The following is a 22,398-nucleotide window of genomic DNA, read 5'->3' as shown; positions in this document are numbered from 1 at the left end:
AAGAGGTGATACCCAGAAACACGTGTTTATACATAACCTTTATGCACATAAAACATTTTTCAAAGTATTTAAATAAAATAAATATTTGAATATTTATTAAATAAAAGGCATAAATAAATATAAAGTATATCCTATTCAAGAAAGATTCGACGCAAAACAGTAAAGCGGATGACGCAAAAAAATGGGGGGGGATAAGACTCCTTCCGCTTAGGAATCGAAAATTATTTACAAATAAGAAGCGTTTAAGAACTATATATATCGCTAAAAGTAACAGATCTTATTTATATATAATATATATAAATATAATATATATATGTGTGTGTGTGTGTGAGAGAGAGAGAAAGAATTGAATTAAAATTATGCAAATTATGTCTTCCAGAATTTATTATTCATAAAAACAAATGCAATATGAATTGGATTATATCTTTATTCTATTGAGTGTTAATGTTTTCACTTTTTGCCTTCAGAGGGAATGCACAAAGAATTATAATCTTTCCACAATATTATTAGGTAGCACAATATTTATATATATATATATATATATATATGCATATATATATATATATATATATATATATATATATATATATATATATATATATCAGTGGCGACTCTAGCCTAATATTGCTACTTGTGCCCCCCCTGCCCTGTCAACTTCATTTCCCAACCCGTGGTCCGTGGACCTAAGGTAAGTAATCATATTTGTTATTGCGTGACTCATCATTGTATAGCACAGATTGACTAACGTACCTTGCCAGTATCAGTCCATGATTGTCCTGATTTAGACGTGAAAGCAAGCAAGGCCAACAATAGAGTTTTTCCTCAGATTTACTCACACATAACCAGTCAATGTCATTAAGCCATTTGGTTTGGAACGAACGAGTTCTAACCTTATTCACCAATAAAGGAGTTGGGTGCCCAACTTTGATAATTTCTCGCTTCTCAGCTAAATTTTTCTGGCCAAAGGATCTATTTTCCAGGTCTACCACAATATCCATTTCCATTATATCTAATTTTAAATCCAGATCATTAACAGCAAATGCAGTACAACTTTTTTTTATGTTTTAGAGAATAATATACTTACCCGTGAAACACAGGAAAATTAACCCGTTACGTTATACGCAAAATACAGGGAATTTCCAAAATGTAAATTTCATCTGATGAATCTTGAAACACGATATCTTGACCAGCTGAAGTTATCCGGGGAAACACTGAGAACATTGAAAATCTTAATTTTATCCAAAAATTCTCAGATACAACAAATTCGTAAATAACGTCCGTGATAAAATTTAATATAGTGAAGCGACTTTAATATTTTCGGTAACTGAAGTAATGTTCTCCAAAAACGGCGATTAAATTTTCCCATAGAATAAAAGCCAATATTGATGAATAAAATTGTGAAATGATGGATGCAGCAAAAAAAAGTTACATGTAGGACCTTTATAAAATAAAATTACAAAAGTATTTACGTACCACTACGAAATTCTATGAAGGATCATTAGTTTGACGGGTTTCTTAGTATTAATTAGGTACAGACAATTAATGGCTGCTTCGCTAGGGGGTATGGTTTTTAACGCCGGTTAATCATATTTTTTTTAATTTTCGAGTACTTTTTTATTGTATTTGAAAGATTATAGTTTAAAGTAAATTTATCAAAGAAAAAAGGGTATGAAATAAAAATTACATGGAATAATTTCATCTCAAATCTGAAAAATCCTTGATTTAACGTAAAAATTAATTATGACAATAATCGTCTTTACATTTTTCTAACAAGAAAAATATAAGTTTTCTGAAATTATTTCCAAGTTAAGTATTAAGTTAAAGTCTTAAGATAATGAATTAATACAGTAAATATACTTAACTTTTGCAAAAAAAGTAATAATTATCCAAAAATGTATCACTGGTAAGAACGAGACTCGTTCATCGTATAAAAATAAACTCTGGCGGCAAAATTGAAATATGTATGGAAGGACAAATTAAACATAATTTATGTCTTTATTCCGGCATACTGAGCGACTATTTGTTTTTTTTTTTGAATCGCAGGCTCTCCTTCCTTCATTTAAAAATGCATAAAAGTTAATTAAATTCATTAATTATACTACTGACAATTTATTCTTTGAAAAAAAAGTTAGCGCCATTATTTATTAGTATTAATACAGAATTACAATTTGTTAAGAAAACAATTTATAATCATTGAAAAAAATTACACGCTAAAAAAAATACAGACTTACGTCAAAATTTATCAGAATGTTTACGTTAAATGTAAAGTCGATAAACACAAACGGGTATGTAGTTGAAAAGAGGAGGAGGATGGGCAAAACAGACTGTGTTTTTCCAACTCTGTGTATCCGTAGTTACCGACATGGAACGTTCGTATAATTTTTACGATTTTTTAATTAAATTATTTTTCTATGTTCCTGTTTTTCAATTTAATTTTCTTTTTTACTTTATTTTCCAAGCTTATATGAACATTATTTTACGTTGATAACTATACGTTCTTGCGTGCAATGGAAATATTAGAATCTTACATGTAAAGATTACGTTAAAAATGTAAGCGTAAAAAAAGTAGAAATAATTTCTGCAATTATTTTTTTTTGTGAAAATATTAAATGAACAATGCTTAATTTTTCTTTGAGTTATATCGAATTCATTAATATGGGCTTTTTTCGTAATGTTCCTGTAAAAATTATTTTATTTTTATTGTTACAAATTACGATGCTTTATTTATATAAAAAGGCAAAAATAAATTCTTGCGTTTTTTTTTTACTACTGAAAACCATAACTTTAGTAAAGGAAGTTTTGTTTAAACAAAATAATACATTTTCACTAAAATTTAAATAAAAATAATTAGTTCATTATATTTCGCGATCATTATTTGATAAATACTGGAAATTTCATTAAAATAAGTTCATTTCCTGATTTTTGGTGAATTTTTAAGTAAAGGGAGGAGTCAAAATGTTTATACATTTTGAGCATCGACATTCATTTTGCCCGTACCTAGTATTAATATAAAATGACTTAAAATTCGTCTTTTTCGTAGATTTCTATGATTCAAAATTCACGAAAAAACATTCCTCAATAAAAAAAAAAATAAATTCATTCTCATTCAAATCCTGTTTTTTATTAATTAATGAAACAATAAATTCATCACTGATATTTACAATCATACGCGTGGTTATGTTTACACATAGCTGTTCGTACTACTGCATATTACAGCAGTAGTAGTAATCGTTCTTCATGTGTTTATGCGTACGTATGTGTCTATAGATCTCGCTCTCTCTCTCTTTCTCTCTCTCTCTCTTTCTCTCTCTCTTCCCAAGACAGGCGTCAGCAGTAACATATATAAATTTTCTTAGCACGAGCCTTTGACTAGATTTTGTCACTGGCTACAGTGAAAAGCTAGATTTCTCTAACATTACTGTTATTATGAGAAAGGTTTTGTGCTGGCACGGAATGCGCGTGTTCAACATTATGGCCGATTTCAATGTTCAATGGATCTGACGGTGACCGAAAAGACCATCCGTTCACTACAGCATCGTTGTATTATTCCCATATATAATTATGAACTTTTGACTACTTAGTTATCGAAACCTAAGTAGATACATAATTTAATTGAGATCAGACTAAGTATGTTTGCTTGAAATTAATGAATGATTTTTAACTCATTTTGAATAACATTGACCGAGTTATTGGTCTGGCCTGGCACGAGTGGCACTAGTCCCATCTCCGCCCCTGATATATATATATATATATATATATATATATATATATATATATATATATACTAGCTGTACCCTGCCACGCGTTGCTGTGGCTCAAATTGCGCAATGGAAAAAGTTCCAACATGAGAAAAAGCATGTTTCTTATAGGTTTAATTTTCCATTTTGCATGGGTACACCGTTTTTGTTGTTCCATTTTCTTATCTGATATAGAGATTTTCCGGTGTGGTGACTCTTGAATATGTAATATATATTGTCCATGTGAAAAAACAGTCAGTGTGTAACTGTAAGGCCCACAATTGTAAAGATTGTTCCCTGTGCTTTGTTGATGGTTATTGCAAATGACAATAAAATTGGAAAGTTCAATTTCCTAAAGTGTAATGATGTATCCGGTGGAATCATAGGAATTCATGGAATGAAGATATATTCATCTGTGAAAGGTCCTGTTAAGATTGTTGTTTCTATGATATTGTTTGTTAATTTTTTTACTGCAAGCTATGTGCCATTGCAAAGCTTGGATTGGTTTATATTTCACAACATGATAATTAGTACACCAAATTTCAGTTGCAATACATGCGGTGGCATCCCTGGCAAATATAGCTGTTTGATAATTAACCACTTTATCTGCTTTCACAACAGTGTCGATGGATTTGTATTTGACTACCTCACTTGGAATTTCACATTGAATAATAGCGTTAAGTTCATCGGCATCTTTGTATTGACCTGCAAGAATAGCTCATTCACTCAGTCAAATGGAATTCTTATAATTTGAATATCTGCAAAAACATTTTAAACTAACTATTCTTTTGATGAAATAAAATTACAGAAATTACAGAAGTTAAAAGTCAAAGAATTTTGCCCTTAACTCTGATCAGCTGGCACTTTTTCGTACCCAATTTCCCACAAGTGATGCAAAAGTTTTTGTGCGGATCGAACAGTCGGCAACTGGACATGCATATTTTGAGTTAAGTTTAATAGCTTCACATGGAACAAAAAAGTAGAGTATTTGAGGCAAGCTTTTATTTCATCTGCTGGTGTTGATTGAAGAATAACAGGTAACATTTGTCTGAAATCTCCTGCAAGCAATATTACTGCATTCCCAAATGGTCTGACATTGCCACGCAAATCTTGCAAGGATCGACCAAGAGCCTCAAGTGATTTTTTGCGTACCATTGTGCATTCATTCTAAACAATAAGTTTGCATTTCTGCAATATTTTTCCCCATATTGGATGTTTTTGAGATGTCGAACATGAGATTTTTGAAAAATTGAATGTTTTAAAGTAGAATAAATAATTCTTCAACTTGGCAAGCAAGGTCGCAGGTATCCTCATGCAGCAAGGGCTAAGGCTATGTCATTTTGTTACCAAATGGCTGCCAAAATCAATTTAATTAGAAAGGGTTTACCTGTTACTTCTGGTGCTGTTCAAGGTAGCAGTAATTTCCAAATAACTTCTATTCTCACAGTCAGTAAATTAGGTGACTAAAATAGGATTTATCCATGTTTTGACAATGCCTTATTCACTGTAATTAATTTAGGAGACTAAAATAGGATGAGGGATTAGAGATGGACAGATAGAGAGGAAGATATATAGATAGAAAAGAGCAAGTGAGAGGAAAATAGAGAAAGAGAAGGAGATAGAGAGATAAAGGGATTGATAGATAAACATAGAGAGGGGGATGAGACAGAGGAAAGGAGAGAGATAGAGGGAGTTAGAGAGAGAAAGGAGCTCAAAGAGAGATGGAGAGGGTGATATAGAGAGAAATATAGATTGAGAGAGGGAAAGGGAGAGATGGATAGAGAGAGATATTAAGAGAGGAAGAGAGAGGGGGAGAGAAACAGAAGGTGAACTACACTTCACCGTTTGTTTCCTCGTTCAGTAGAGAAGAAATCTTTCGAGACTGAGGCAATTTTAATGTTTTGTTATTACCTAGAGTACCCCTTTTTTTGGGGGGGGCTAGATTTTCATCACATTAGAAACCGACCGGGTTATCTGTACTTTCATTTAACAAATTAATAAAAGAAAAACGGGTTTGTATTACTGTACACATAGATTCGAAAAAGTTGTCAAAAAACAAATAAATGTTATCAAAGGCAAGATAAATTACTTTTCTACCAAACTGGATATATTTTTTGTGTTTTTATCCAATGTAACATATTTATTCAGCTCGAAAAGCATACAGTGTTTACCGATGTATTGGAACATTCAAGATGGCGTCTGATTCTCTCTTTAACACGGTAAGTTTGGGAAAAGGTGTTATAAATAAAAAACCGGATAAAATATTGTTAAAAACTCGCTCAATATATGTTACCGTGACATATGTTGACATATATTCGGCGGGTTTTTAATAGTATTTTGTATAGTTTTTTATTTATACCACCTTTTCCCAAACTTACGGTGTTAAAGAGGGTGTGAGACGCCATCTTGAATTTTTGAATACATCGGTAAACACTGTATGTTTTTCGAGCTGAATAAATATGTTACATTGAATAAAAACACAAAAAATATATCCAGTTTGGCAGAAAAGTAACTTATCTTGCTTTTGATAACATTTATTTGTTATATATTTGTTTTTTGACAACTTTTTCGAATCTCGTGTTATTTTTAGTCCAAAAATAAAGAAGAAATCCTTCCCGACTGGTCAAATGTTTTTGGCGATAAGTTGGGATGAAACGATAAATTAATTTTCTTTAGAAAATTCGTTCGGGTAAGGAGCGGCGTGAATAGACTCCTCGAATTTTTTTTTTGTCTTTTTCTTGGAGCTCTCCGGAAACGGTGAATGTTCAATGTCACTGTCAAAATTAGTTCCGATGTAGACGCTACATTACAATTGAAATTTACTAATTTTTAAATAAAAACGTAAAAAAAAAAAAGTTAATAAAAAAATTGTTGCATATGTGCGCATAAAAAACTTTTCTTTTTTTTTTTAGCTTAGGTCCAACTTGGAATCATCCTCCCCCCAACCTCCAAATCTTAAGAACAGCTTCCGGAATAAACATCACTTTTGGAGGGGGGGATATTTAAAAAAAAAAGTCGATAAAAGTCGTCATTTAAAAAGAAATTTAAAATCAAATGTTTGTAAAAGTGAGAAATTATTAATAAATGTTTAGTAACATTTTTCGGTGCTAATGCAGAGAGTGATCCGCGCTATTTTTTAAATCGTGTTTTTTTTTATTCCAAAAAACTCAAAAAGCAAGCGACAAACTATTTTTTGGCCTCAATATAATAAAGAAAAAATGTGTAAATTAAAAAATATGGAAGATAAACAAATGAACTATGTTTTTTTGTTTGTTTTTTTTTACTTACTAAACAGAAAATGAAATATTTCGTCAATTCATGGCTGTGAAATGAATCGAACCGGAAGTTCAGTTTTATCAACAGAACAGATTCGCAGTAACGGTTAAAAAAATATATTTATTTTATTTAATATTTTATAATAACATAAAAACATACCTCGACTCTAAAAATGGGTTGTCTGAAAATTTCAAATAAATTGGTAACGTAGAAATATGGTTTTATTCGTTTAGAACAAACCAACATTTACATTTATATATATATATATATATATATATATATATATATATATATATGCGATATAACTTTTTCATAGTTATAAATAAATGTTCGACTAAGCTATCTCTTGTCCTGTCAAAAATAAAGTCCTTTTTCCCTAATAATTGAAGCTAAAAATTATTGTAAGATTAAAGTAGTTGTAACCAAGAGAAGATATACTGCAATTAGCAGAAAACACATTCGCCGCAGAATCTAGGGACTCGGACTTACAAAAAGAAACTACAACAAATGTCTTGTCGAATCTTATTTTCAATATGTTTTTTAAATTGTCTCTGTGATAACAAGTGTTCATGAACACTTGCCAAACAATCGACTCACAAAACCACTGTCCTATTAGTATCCTCCCGCTCTGAGGAATCACTGATAATAACATGTGTGAAAACTCCAAGTGAGTACATAAAAATATATTATTATGTTATGAACTGGGAAAGATAATGACATAGGATTCTTCATTCCATCCCGAGCAACACTCAGCCTTTCTTCTAGTCATATTTAAAACAATTTATGCGTATGAATAATAATAATAATAATAATAATAATAATAATAATAATAATAATAATAATAATAATAATAATACAAAGAATCGATCCAATCAATACATGAAAGATCGATTGATTTTGCAATAGGAAGAGTTAATCTTTTATCCTTTGATCTAAGTCAGTTAAGGAAAGTTTATCGAGTAGAGGCATAAAAAGCGATTTCAGTATTTCGATAAAAGGATTGGTTTTATGTTAAAAATAAAGAAAAATAAAAGCGAAAAGCGAAAAAAAAACTTTAAATGTAAAAGAGGATAGACTATATAAAAGAAAGGAGTATTAAACCAGAAAAAAGAATGAATAAAAATAAAAAATATAAAATGGAAAAGATAGAGAGAGAACAAATATTGTTACATATTAGGGGCTCTACACTACTAATAATTAAGTTAGCTAGTGCGAATTTTGACAAGGGTCACACATCGTGCATGATAACCCAAATTTATAGAACGGAATCATTCCCAGGATAGAATAAAAGATGGCTGACATAAAGTTGAGAAAATGGACAACCCGTCAAGCCATAGACAAAACAGATTTGAATGATCACGAATGACGTAACGTTTGCGTGCTGAAAGAAAAAAAAGTTTTCAAGTCTCACCGTGAAAACCCCGCGAATGAGACACCATCAATAAAATAGAAATAATCCAAGCTAAATATTACCTCGGTTTCTATCCGTCTACGTCACTCATTTCAGTAAGTTAGAAAGTTAAAAAGGTAAATAATTAGCTTAGTATGAATTACTCTCCCTCTCCTAAGTACACTCTCTAAGAATAAAATCTTGAAGAAAGCTCAGCGCACGTCTCTTGTGACCTCTTTCTGCACAAATAGAAGCTTAGTTCTATAGTAAACACCAGAGAAAACGGCGACGATGGGAAAAGGCAGAAAAAGGATAAAAGACGTATAAACACTAGCGCGTATGTAATCAAATTTTTTTTTATTTTGTTCTGGAACATCGTACAATACGCTTAATTATAGAACCGATTGTATCTTTGAATATATAGGCCTTTGCTCAACCTTATTTATATGTGCATTCATATTTCCTCATTTGAGCGCGCACCTTATCTATAGTCACGAGGTTAGTTACTGTTTATGTTGTATACTGGGAAAGATATATATATATATATATATATATATATATATATATATATTATGTATACGAATGTATTTTATATATATATATATATATATATATATATATATATATATATATATATATATATATATATGATAATGGAAATAGTATTCTGGCAAAATAGGGGAATAAAAAGAAACAAACCGAATTATGTGTTCATCAACGTTTCGTCTTTCTTTCGAGACTTCCTCTGGAAACAAAATTATGTAATGAACACATAATTCAGTTTGTTCCTTTTTATTTCTCTCTCTTTCTCTCTCTCTCTCTCTCTCTCTCTCTACATATATATATATATATATATATGCATTCATATTTCCCCATTTGAGGATATATATATATAATTTCCCCATTTGAGAATATATATATGTATATATATATATATATATATATATATATATATATTCGTGCCTAAATTCCCGCATCGTCTAGTGGAATAAAATGTTCTTCTAATGAATGTGTGTATACAGAATGTATATACGTTTGTTCATACGTGTCACAGTCGTGTATATGCGCGTTTTTATCAAATCTAGTTTTGTTATATATTGCTGTTTGAATCGATGCCCTTTTGAACGGACATGTTACATTTAAAACAGAAAGGGCCGGATAACAGTGCTTTGTGGTTTTTATATCGGGCCAATCGGATCAACATACTTGGTCCGTCTTTTGGTCTTATTTGACTGAAAGTTACGAAGACAATTCATCGGAATGAATCAACAAATCTCGGATTGCCTTTCCAGCATTTTTATTACAGATGCCCCCCCCCATTGGAAAGCTGCAATACTGGTCCTGGACTATCACTATTTCTGATCCTCTTTACTTGGAGTCATTACTATCCCTAGACGATATTTCTACTTCATTCGACTCCGACTGCATCTTAACTACAAAAATGACGCGTGCCTTTCTATACTATGGTCCACGTTACTTTAACTAATACTACGTAAAACTATGCCTTTACCAGTTCGAAATGGGAATAGTTCGTTTACACAATTGAAATAGTTCATTTCAAAATGGGAATAATTCATTTCAAAATGGGAATAGTTCATTTCAAAATGGGAATAATTCATTTCAAAATGAGAATAATTCATTTCAAAATGGGAATAATTCATTTCAAAATGGGAATAATTCATTTCAAAATGGGAATAGTTCATTTCAAAATGGGAATAATTCATTTCAAAATGGGAATAGTTCATTTCAAAATTAGAATAGTTAATTTCTAAATGGGAATAGTTTATTTCAAAATGGGAATAGTTCATTTAAAAATGGGAATAGTTTATTTCAAAATGGGAATAGCTTATTTCAAAATGGGAATAGTTTGTTTCAAAATGGGAAAGTTCATTTCAAAATTGGAATAGTTAACTTCAAAATGGTAATAGTTCAGTTCTAATGCGACAGATGCAGGAATTGAAACTTCTGCTGTAACCCTTACCTATTCTTCCTCAATTAATTAAGTCAAAGCTCTTGCCATTTGTTCAGTAATAGACAAGCCATCTCTTCTCTCCATTTCAAGAATACTCACAATTTTAGCATCAATTCCTGCTTAACGTAAGCCATACTTGTTTAATTAGATTAAACATTGGGCTGTATGGTCCCAACCTAAGCACTTCACATCCTAGAAATTCTTCTTCACTAAAAACGTCTTCAATGTTTGAGTGGCATGGGTGGGGCATTGTCAACAACCATCACAACTAGACCCCATATTGTCTCTTTGCAGCTCTCAAACATTCTCGCATCCAAGACTGTGCGCTTTCCTTTCGAAAAGATCCTCTTTGAATTTAATGGCACACGGGGCCATGGGGACCAATACATTCAATAACGTGAATACTGGTCCCCTGTGTATCGGTTGTAACTACGTTATATCGCCTACCCTTTAGAGAACGCCCATCTCACCTGGAAATATGAACATTAAAGTTCGTTTCATACATAAATAAAATGGGGTTTCCAGTTGATTAGTAATTCAATAATTTTGAACAAAATAAACTACGTTTATTTTTATTCTTAATTGAATTTGCTCTCTCGGGCACAAATCTTACAGCTGTAAGCGTATAAGTCATCATATCTAGATGCTTCGCTACTGTAGATTTGGACCATTTAAACCCAAACTGGGCTTCAATCTTTTTACAGATCACATTTAATGTGATCCTAGTATTTTCATCAACTAGTGCTTGAATAAAATCCAAATGCACCTGTTTGAGCTTATAATTTCTAGGCTCTCCTCTTGTATCAGGTCGATTTCCCTTACTAATCCAGCGATAGAGGTTGGTTTTCGAAATAGAAAGATTTTCAGCTAGGGCTTTCCAATTTCCATCCATCTCATATACCTCCAAGATACGTGCTTTCGCACTTCTGTTATCGCGGTTTTGCAGTTGGCCTAACCATTAGGCTAAAAAAATTAACAAATCAATACCTTGTTGTAGCACTAAAGATATTTATAACTTTAAATTTTTTATTTTAAATTTATTTTGAACTGAACTATTCCCATTTTGAACTGGAAAAGGTATGTAATAGTTAACTTATTTTTAAATTATTATTTGTTTTCTAACATTCTTTTCTATTAATAATCTTAACATAATTTCATCTGTAAATATTTATTTCTCCGTAATAACCGGCTATTTTTTTTTAATTTAATAACGATCATCATCATCATCATCGTCGTCGTCGACTAACATATTGTGCGTAAATCTTACTGTCAGGGGATTTTGTGGTAAAAATAGAGGTTATTGTGCAATATAGTTAACAAGAGAAATGAGATGAAAGACCACAAATACACAAAATAACTTACAAAACACAAAAACTACCGTTTTTACTAAATCGTATAATTTGAACGTATGTTTGCTGATTGTAAGGTTTAGTATCAAAGTATTTGTTATTGTCCCTTTTACTTAGCCGAGATATTATTCTCTCCAAGATGGATGACAATTTTGCAGTGATTTGACGATTCATATCGTAACAACAAATGATCATTCGTAGACATTTATACGGACGACACCATAATCTATGGCAACACTGCAAAGTTTTTTAATTCTTTCTCTTCTGATCTTGAGAACGTAGTGCAATGGGGAAAAGGGTGGTTGGCTGATTTTAATGCATCGAAAAGCAAACTTCTCTCCTTTCATTATAATCGCTTTTACCCTCCCCTCATTATGCTCCAATCGAAATGAATGGCTCTCGTCGTGGGGAAGTTCGATGTATCAACAAGCTTCTGGGGCTGACCTCCGCAGGAGTGATGACCAGCCCCCAGAAGCTTGTCAGATCATAAATGGAACACATACATAAAATCTGTTGTCAAGCTTGATAGAAAAATGTTTGAATCATTCAACCGCTCCAGTCGATATCTCACTGCTGATGCAATCGTCTATCTCTATAAGAGCTATATTCGCCCTAAAATGTAATACCGTTGCCACACCTGGGTATGAACAGCTCGGCGCACCATATGCAGCCATGACAGAGTTCAAAACCGGCTTTAAACCCTACTAGGTGATGAACTTTTTTCTTCCCTGCAACCTCTCTCCTTGAGAGCCTCTCTCTGCTCTTTCGTTATTTTCATGGCAAGTGCTCGTCTGAGCTCCAATCTATGGTTTCCTCTTGCCAAACTTTCACAAAAAACACTCGACTATTACGAGAACCATTATATACGATTTCCCAACTTTCTAATTATGCCCAAATCTAAGCCCTTATCCCATGAACAAAGCTTCTTTCCAAGGATTGCTCAACTATGGAACATAGTTCCACTGACCTGCTTCTTTTTTGGACAATGTTTACTGGGATTTGTGTGAGGAGATAAGCTAGATGTTTGTTCACATTACATTTAAACTCTTTCACATTAGTACAGTGATAGAAGCAGGAAACAAAGAGAGAATTCCAAAGAGTATCAGTCCGAGAGACGAACTTATTAGAGTAGAAGGGTTTCTGGTATCGAGGGGCCTCTATAGTGAAGGAGTGCGATTTTGCTGCTAGACGGGTTTGTAGAGTGTATGTACATTGAGGAGGTACAAGTGAAATGAATTCATCAGAGAGCATTCAATTAGACAATTTGTAAAAGACACACATTACAGCGATGGGACAGAGGTTGGTGTTTGGTAGATAGTGCGGGACCTACTAGATTGGAAACATTTTTCTTGGATTCTGTCAAAGAGTGAGAGACTAGTAGTGTACATATACTAGCCTGAATGTTTCAACAATATTCCATGGTTGTATTCTAGATTTGATTTGTTTTACTCATGTTCACCCCTTACAAAGCATATCGCCACTTGGACGTAAGGGGCAACTATTTGGGGCCATGTCTAGGAAAGATTAACAAGATATTTGTTTATGTTACATTTAAATTTCTGCATATCAGTACAGCCAGGGAAGCAGGCAGCAGGAAGGGAATTCCGAAGTCTAGCTGTTCGAGGGAAGAAACTATTAGAATAGAAAGCTTTCTGGCATTTAGGGACATCAACAATGAAGGGGTGAGATCTTATTGCTAAGCAGGTTTGTCGGGGATATGTACGTCGAGGGGGTACAAATGAAACGAGTTCATCAGAACACATTCCATTAAAATATTTGTAAAACAGGCACAGTGATGCAACATTGTGGCGATGAGACAGGGGCTGGAGCTTAGTTGATAAAGTGGGACCGATTAGATTGTCAACTTTTTTTGGACTTTACCTAAGAAAGCGAGACTAGTGGTAGATGCACCAGCCCAGATGTGGCAACAATACTCCATGCATGGGCGAATGGTGACCTTGTAAAGGTACAGGATACTCTCAGGTGTAAGTAGTTTTCTGGCTCGATAGAGGGAACCAACCATCTTTGCAGCAGCCTTTGCAATATCTTCTTAATATTTGTTCCAGTTCATATTGCCCGCAAATGTTAGGTAGAGGAGTTTGAAGGTAGGATTCTCAGGTAGAGTGCTATTTGTCATGGATATAGGGGGTTGGAGAGGCGTCTTGTAATTGCTAAAGGAGAGCAGCTTAGTTTTACTAGCATTAAATGTTACCATCCATTTGCGGCCCCATTCTACTATAGTCTGGAGGTCATTTTCTAACAATTCTGCCATTGTCTCAGATTTATATACATCTGTTCTTCCCTCGTGCATATTATATTTGGTGCTATTTCTTCTAATTCACGTCCTTGTGAATGTCAAATCGAGGTGTTTGAATGATTTTATTAGTCATGTCTATCGGTAGTTTATAAAGTTGTAATTGTAAAAGAAAAGAAGTTAGGCTTAGTATAATTAAATGGTACTATCAATTTACGACCCCAGATTAAAGGTTGTTTTCTGAGGTTTCTGTTATTGCCTTAGATATGCGTTCATTCGTGTTTTTTCATGTCTATTATCGAGTGCGGTCTCATCAGCAAATATACCTATCTCAAATAAAATTTTACCAGAGGGATCGTTTATTAAATATCATATGGGTTCAAAGATTGCCTTTAAGAAACTCCTGCATTAATAATAAGATTTAAATTGAAATATACGTTAAAAAGTGTATTCAAATTATGGATATTTTTTCCTTAACAAGAAGTTTTTTGTTTGTTTTTTTATTTCGGAAGAGCATATTTATTAGCTCAGAAGGCAACCATTTCATCTGACCTTGCATGAAGATTAACTTCACTAAACGTCTTGCTACAACTGAATACGAACTTCAAATTTTTTTCATGTAACGTAATTAATTTTACGTATTTTATTTCCTTTGTGACGTGGTTTCTGTATTTAGCAGAGGACATTTTGTATAACGATAGGGTGTTTGGGCATGATTAGGAACTACACAAGCATTTAATAGGTATTGGGGTATAAAGTTAGCGAATGAAGGATATGAATGATACATAAATATGAGTATTTGACGGGGTGAAACTGTGTATGCGTGTGCGTTGGTTTACCTTATTTTTGTAAGTGTGTGTATAGGTGTTTGCGAGTTGATAAAAGCTTTCACGCGAGTCATTAAATATTTTCTGCCTTCTCCTCCTCCTTCTCTTTCTCCTCATCCTCCTCTTCCGCCTCTTAGGTTCTTCCGGCAAGGTGCAACTGTTAATGTCTAGAGAAAATTGATTTTGTTGGTTCTATATGGTTTTCTAGGTGGTGACGTGTTGAGACTGTGCACACAAACGCACAAACACGCGGGGCAATCTGATGTTAAAAGCACCGAGTGGTGGGGAAAATCTGTCAAAACTGACGTCGTCTGAGGTGAATAGGTCAAGTAGTTGACCTCACAGCTGTTGTGATTTCAACACCTTCGAGAGAACAAGTCGATATAAGCAGGCGAGGCAGAAGATTGACGAGTTAGTAAAAAAAAGTGACAGCAGCCACGTATCGCCATTGAATCCGACACCTCTTGCTTCCCTTCCGTCTACCGCTTGAAGCGCGCACACTAAGTAAGAGATAAAATAATAATTTTATATATTTCTAACAAACGGATTAGTTTTGCGAGTTTATTTTCCTTGGCTGACGAGAAACTACTATTTGTTCAAATCGGTTACAGTGGGAAGTGATTTATTACTTTCACGTGGACGTATTACTTTTTGGAGGTTGAAACGATTTTCATTGGTTGAAAATATTTTAAGTTCACACGTTCCTGAAAAAGCCTTCTTGCTTTGAGGAGTGAGAAGGAAAGTGAATTCCAATGAAGAGGAGAAAGAAAGACTGTGGCAAATGTAGACATTTGCTTTTTAATATTCGTGGAAATCACTTGCGGTTAAGTGTGCTGCATATTCACATGTGTCTTTAATCTGATTCTAGGTCCAGCTAATCGTACCCTGTAACCTGTTGCAGTTAGTAAAACATATCTTAGACGTGAGTTATTTTTTAATCCAATCTCATTAGATTTCTCATATTTCTGTAAATAGCCCGAGAGTAGGTGACAGCAGGAAACAAAATGGCGACGTCAGACTTTTGATATTTGTTTACTCGTCTGTCGGACGGGAGGCGGTGCGGGTTGCTGAATTCTGGGGACACATTTCGCTCTCTCTCTTTCTCTCTCTCTCTCTCTCTCTTCCTCTCGCTCTCTCTCTCTCTCTCTCTCTCTCTTTCTCTCATTGCATGCACATTTAATCGGAAATGCGAATCTTTAATGATTTTTCAATTATAGAAATGCTCCTCTACTTGATTTTCGGCCGGAAATTAGGTGTGCGCAGGCGCTATACCAAATTAGATTCGTGCAGCAACAGTTGCATTAAATAGAAAATGGCCGGCAGAATTCCCATGGTGCTAAGTCAGTGAAATGAGCCAAAATCACGATGTAAAGCACACATATATATAAAAGCATGCATATAATTATATGCATATAATCCTACGCATATTACATATTATATAATATAATAGGATATATAGTTCAATATTAATAATATGTTGAATTGTATAATATGAATACATAAATGATGCGTATATAATATATCTAATATATCTGTCTAATTATAAAATTGTGGATCGTGCACCCTTGTTTGAATCTTGTCTTCGACGATTCCGTCTTTTAAAAAAGGGATAACAGGTGAATATATATATATATATATATATATATATTTATAATTCGCGGTTTAGCGTTAAAAATTGTGACTAATGCAATCATATACATATATATATATGTGTGTGTGTGTGTATGTGTGTGTGTGTGTGTGTTTTATTTTTTATTACCGTTTTATCTGTTCGGTTACATATGTTTCGGATGTTGGACCGTGTTTACGATCTGACAGCCTCGTCAGACCTTACAGAAATGGTTGGTTAGTATTAGAAAGAATTGTTTTTAGGAGGAATATGGGGGAAAAAAGAGAAAGAAAAAGGAGGGGGGTTTGGGGTAGGAGATAATAGAGGGGGAAGGAGGGTAATGACAATATTTCAGTTTTGAAGTTTAAAGTATATTAGGTTGTATTGTGCGTGTGGGGGTAGGCTTGGGTGGAGATATGTGGATATAGGGAGGAGAAGAGAGGATGGTAAAGAGAAAAGAAAAAAGAGAGGGGGTAATAGAGGAGGCGGGAAAGGAGTTTCAATTTTTAGGTTTTAAAATTTTGACTACTTTTTTTTTCCTGTTCGATAAGGTATATTAATTAGATGAGAGGGAGAGAGAGAGAGGGAGAGAGATAGATGGAAGGAAAGGGAGGGAGACGGAGAGGGAGAGGGAAGGGGGTTAGTGTGGCTGTCATTTTTGGCAGTTAGTTAAATTTACGGGTTCGTGGTCGTTGTTCATTTCATAATGGGTTGTTTTTAAACAGTTAAGAGTTTATACAGACGTTGACGAACGCATAAGAGCGTATAATACATATACATACATATTACAGACCAATATGTAGACACATAGGCACAGTTTTACCGAGTATATATATATATATATATATATATATATATATATATATATATATATATATATTATGTCAATTAAGAACAAATTAGGACAAAGTAAATTTAAACATATATTTACTAAAAACATATATTAAATAAAAAATTGAAAAATTGATATTAAAATAAAATATATAGAAACAGGGACAAACAAGTTAAATTAATTAAATAAAAATGAACATCATTATAGATAATGTGTGCGGTCCTGGTTTTCCTCAAACAGAAAACAATGTGGCTGACGAGAGGCTAACATTATTTACCATTAACTGGTCCCCCCCCTTTATGTTAGGTTTGAAATCGACGGTACCAATGTTTTTCTGACCTTCTGTATAGTTTTAAATAAATAAATATGAAGCTCTTATATTGAAATTATTTCTTTGTAACCGAGCACTTTGTTGGAATTCTTTCCCATAAAACAATAAACATATATATATATATATATATATATATATATATATATATATAATTATTTTAATATATATATATATATAATAAATCCCACAGCCAAACAACGCCGCAGCTCACAAGAGCCATGACAGTCAACGAACCGGAAGTCCAAGACTTGAGTTTCGCCCTCATTTGGGCTCATCAGTTAGACACATCCGAACTCAGGATTCGAAACCCGAGCCTCTTGCATGCGAGGCAAGCACTCTACCAACTGATCAAACGCTCCGCACACAAGAATTTCTATTAATTAGTTGGTAGAGTGCTTGCCTCACATGCAAGAGGCTCGGGTTTCGAATCCTGAGTTCGGATGTGTCTAACTGATGAGCCCAAATGAGGGCGAAACTCGAGTCTTGGACTTCCGGTTCGTTGACTGTCATGGCTCTTGTGAGCTGCGGCGTTGTTTGGCTGTGGAATTTATTATACAATCTCTCACATTCTGAAAATCATATATATATATATATATATATATATATATATATATATACATATGATTATATATTTTTTTTTTACACGGTGGTCACCACTTATCAAGGCCCAGAAGCCACTCAGGGATGAGGGTTATTGCAAGTACAGTACGTTAGTGTGAAAATTTGATGAAGTGTTTACTTAAGGGGGCGGTTCATTAGGAATTTGTTAACGTTGGACTTGAACACATCCAAGTTGTAGTCAGGTGGGAAGCAGGCAGACGGAACACAGACGTGCAGTTCTAAGAAAGAAGCTTTGTTCATATATATATACAATGAAATGGAAACTGAAAGTAAATACGTTATTGTAGTAATTGATGCTTATCATTTCGACATGTATCCTACCTGTGTATCGAGTGAATACTAAAGGTCCATACCAATATTTTTCCATCTAAGCCTGATTATTTCCGAAAAAAATATGTAACTTAAATAAAGTGGAACTTTAATACTATTCCATATTAATCCCTGATTGTGTATCAAACGAATACCATAATACTTAGTTTGCTGCACCTTATCATAGCAACAGATCATCCAAAATTCCAACAAGATCGACATTTTCCCAAAAAGTATTGGACACACAGACACACTTAAAGAAATAATTTTTTTTTTTTTAAGGTACATTATCTGGAGCAGTAGAATTGCAACAATTTTTGCAGCAATCATAATAACAGATTTTTGTGCAGGAATGGAGTATTTATTTCAGGATAAATTTCATTCAACTGATTCAAAATTTATTTTTAATTAACAAAAGACAGCTTTGATTGCCTACTAAATTATGTGATGATAAAAAAACTTAAAGTACACGCGCACTAGGTGACCTGTGCATATGAAAGAGCCACAGATAACCTAATTACTTGCTACGCCTCATTAATTGAAAAACAGCGGCAATTCTATTAAAAGTCGAATCATTTGCAAATTCTCCATCCTCTTCACGAACGCTTGTCTCTTCATTTTTGTTTCTTTTAAATAATTGCAATTTATTGTGCCGTCATATACAGGTAGAGGTAAGAACTACTCGTATGTAAAAATAATATACTGCATTATCACATTCATACTCTAGTTCCCGTTTGATTACCGAAGTTAAGCATTGTTTTATTTGATCAGTCCTAAGATGGGTGACCATTTGCAAATAGCAGGGTTGTGGATGTGCTCTCTGATTACATCATCATTGTTTCCAGTCGTCTAAGATTTCTCCTTGCCATTGGAATCAAACAGTGCCTACTTAGATGAGGTGAGGTGTAATTTGTATTTCACAATTCAGCGTGTGTGATCAATCATCCTTTTAGGTTGATCTGATCGTCCTCGTCGTTTCCAACAGACGAATATGTACTTAGAAAACAAACGTTTTTTTTGCTGGAGTTTCACCTCAAATTAAACCAAATTGAATTTTAAATAAAAAAGATAGTAAACTATCTAAATAAATGTAAGCAAACACATAGACAGAGTTTACACAAAATAGACAAATTTTAAAGAAAAATGGCTACTTAATGCAAATTTTTAAATTAAATATACAAAAGCTAAATGTGCGATTCGAATAGCCAAACTTAGAAAGTCCAACTTTGAAATAAAAAAGTCAAACTTCGAAATAAAAAGGCTAAAATTTGAAAGAAAAACGCTAAAATTTAACACAGAAAAAGGCTAACTTTGAAATAGAAAGTCCAACTTGTAAATAACAAAAACAAACATTTAAATATAAAAGCTAAACTTTGAAATAAAAAAGGCAAACTTTTAAATATAAAAGATAAACTTCGAAATAAAAAAGACAAACTTTTAAAAAAAATTGTATCTTAACTTTAAAGTAAATACGCTAAATTTTTAAATAAAAAAGACAAACTTAGAAAATAAAATGTCCAACTTTGAAAAAAGGCCAAACTTGTAAATAAATGAGCTAAACTTTGAAATAAAAAAGCTAAACTTTAAAATAAAGAAGCCAAACTTGGAAAGGGAAAAATCAACTGTAAAATAAAAAAGCCAAAGTTTAAAATAAAACAGTTAAACTTTAAAATAAAAAAAGCTAAGCTTAAAAATAAAAAGGCCAAACTTTAAAATAAAAAAGCTAAATTTTAAAATAAAGAAGCCAAACTTGGAAAGGGGAAATCAACAGCGGCTTGGTTCCCACCAGTTTTGGCAAATAACAAATAGGATCCTGAACAGAAGTGTGCGTTCTATCCCAACCATTATCAACGGACCAGAAGTCATCTCGTCAGCTTCAGACAAGGCCAAACTATTTGCCAAGAACTTTGGAGCTAATTCTACACTATGCGACGAAGGCCATCAACTCCCCATATTTCCTCCTATAACACAGAACACGCTAGGTAACATACAAATATCTGTGCATGAGATCGCCAAGCTAATCAAGAACCATGATTCCAGTAAAGCAACTGGCCCTGACGGCATCCCAATTATAGTGTTAAAAAAGCTTCAACCAGAACTTGCTCCCATACTTACGAAACTGTTTAAACGTTGCCTTAAGGAGAAGTGCTTTCCAACACCCTGGAAAACCTTATCAGTATGCCCTGTATTTAAGAACTCAGGTGATAAGTCATTTCCCTCTCAGTACAGACCAATAAGTCTCCTGTGTGTCATGAGTAAGTTGCTGGAATCCATATTAAATAGAGAAATAGTCAACCACCTCAGCAGAAATTACCTTCTTAGTGACATGCAATATGGTTTCCGTTCTGCAAGATCTACCGCAGATGTGCTAACGATTATATCTCATAGGATTAGCGAATCTCTTGACAAAGGCTTCCTTTCCAGGGAAATTGCTCTTAACATTTCAAAGGCCTTCGACAAGGTATGGCATAAAGGCTTACTTAACAAGATCTCCAGCTACGGTATAACTGGATATATTCTCTCTATCATTAAATTATTTCTCTCTGATAGGCTCATAAGAGTAGTGGTTGATGGACAAAAATCAGAGGCCTGCAGTATTAATGCTGGAGTCCCTCAAGGGTCGATTCTGGGCCCAACTCTCTTCCTGATCTACATCAATGATCTCCCTAAACACATACTTAAATCATTCGTTGACATCTCTGCTGATGACACGACCATCTACGGCAACACACAAAGGCTATAAATGACAAAGCTCTCTCTGATTCTCTCTTCCCTGATCTCGAACGAGTGGTTCAGTGGGGGAAGACGTGGCTGGTTACCTTTAATGCATCTAAAACCCAACTCCTATCTTTACATCATCAACGCTCTGATCCCCATCTGGCATCAATTGAAATGGATGGCTCTCGTCTAGGAGAAGCCCCATGTTTTGACAAGCTTCTGGGCTTGACCTTCACTCCTGATCTGAAATGGGACACGTACATCGTCTGTTGCCAAGGTCGCTGGAAAGATGGTGGAATCCTTCTACCGCTCCAGAAGATATCTCACTACTGGTGCAATTCTCTATCTATATAAAAGCCAAGTACGCCTAAGGATGGAATACTGCTGCCATATCTGGGCAGGAGCTGCTAAAAACAGCCTATCCTGTCTTGACAGAGTGCAAAATAGACTTCGTGGCTTAGTGGGGGATGCCCTTTTCTCTTCCCTGCAACCTCTCTTCCACAGAAGAGACGTTGCAAGCCTATCTTTGTTTTATCGTTATTTCCATGGCAGGTGCTCGTCTGAACTCCAATCTCTGGTCCCACCTCGCCAATCTTTTACGAAAAATACCCGTCTAGCTGAATCCACTGTCAAAAACTTTCCTCGCTCTTTATCTATGCCTAAATCAAAACGTAGACTCTATGAACAAAGCTTCTTTCTTAGAACTGCACGCCTGTGGAACTCTGTTACGTCTGCCTGCTTCCCTCCTGACTACTACTTGGATGTCTTCAACTCCAACGTAAACAAATTCCTGATGAACCGCCCCCTTAAGTAGACACTTTAAATATCCACACTAACGTACTGTACTTACAATAACCCTTATCCCTGAGTGGCTTCTGGGCCTTGATAAGTGGTTACCACCTTGTAAAAAAATAAAAAGTAAAAAATCAAAAAGCTAAAGTTTAAAATAAAACAGTTAAACTGTAAAATAAAATAGCTAAACTTTAAAATAAAAAGGCCAAACTTTAAAATAAAAAAGGTAAACTTTAAAATAAAAATGCTAAACTTTAAAATAAAAAGGGCAAACTTTAAAATAAAAAGGCCAAACTTTAGAATAAAAAGGCCAAACTTAGAAATGGAGAATCTAACTTTTAAATAAAACAGTTAAACTTTAAAATAATAAAAGCTAAACTT

This window comes from Euprymna scolopes, chromosome 33, assembly GCF_053919585.1.
Source record: "Euprymna scolopes isolate OS-2025 chromosome 33, ASM5391958v1, whole genome shotgun sequence".
In the NCBI taxonomy this organism is placed as follows: Eukaryota; Metazoa; Mollusca; class Cephalopoda; order Sepiida; family Sepiolidae; genus Euprymna; species Euprymna scolopes.
The sequence above is the reverse complement of the archived record's forward strand: the minus strand, read 5'-3'. Positions refer to the sequence as shown.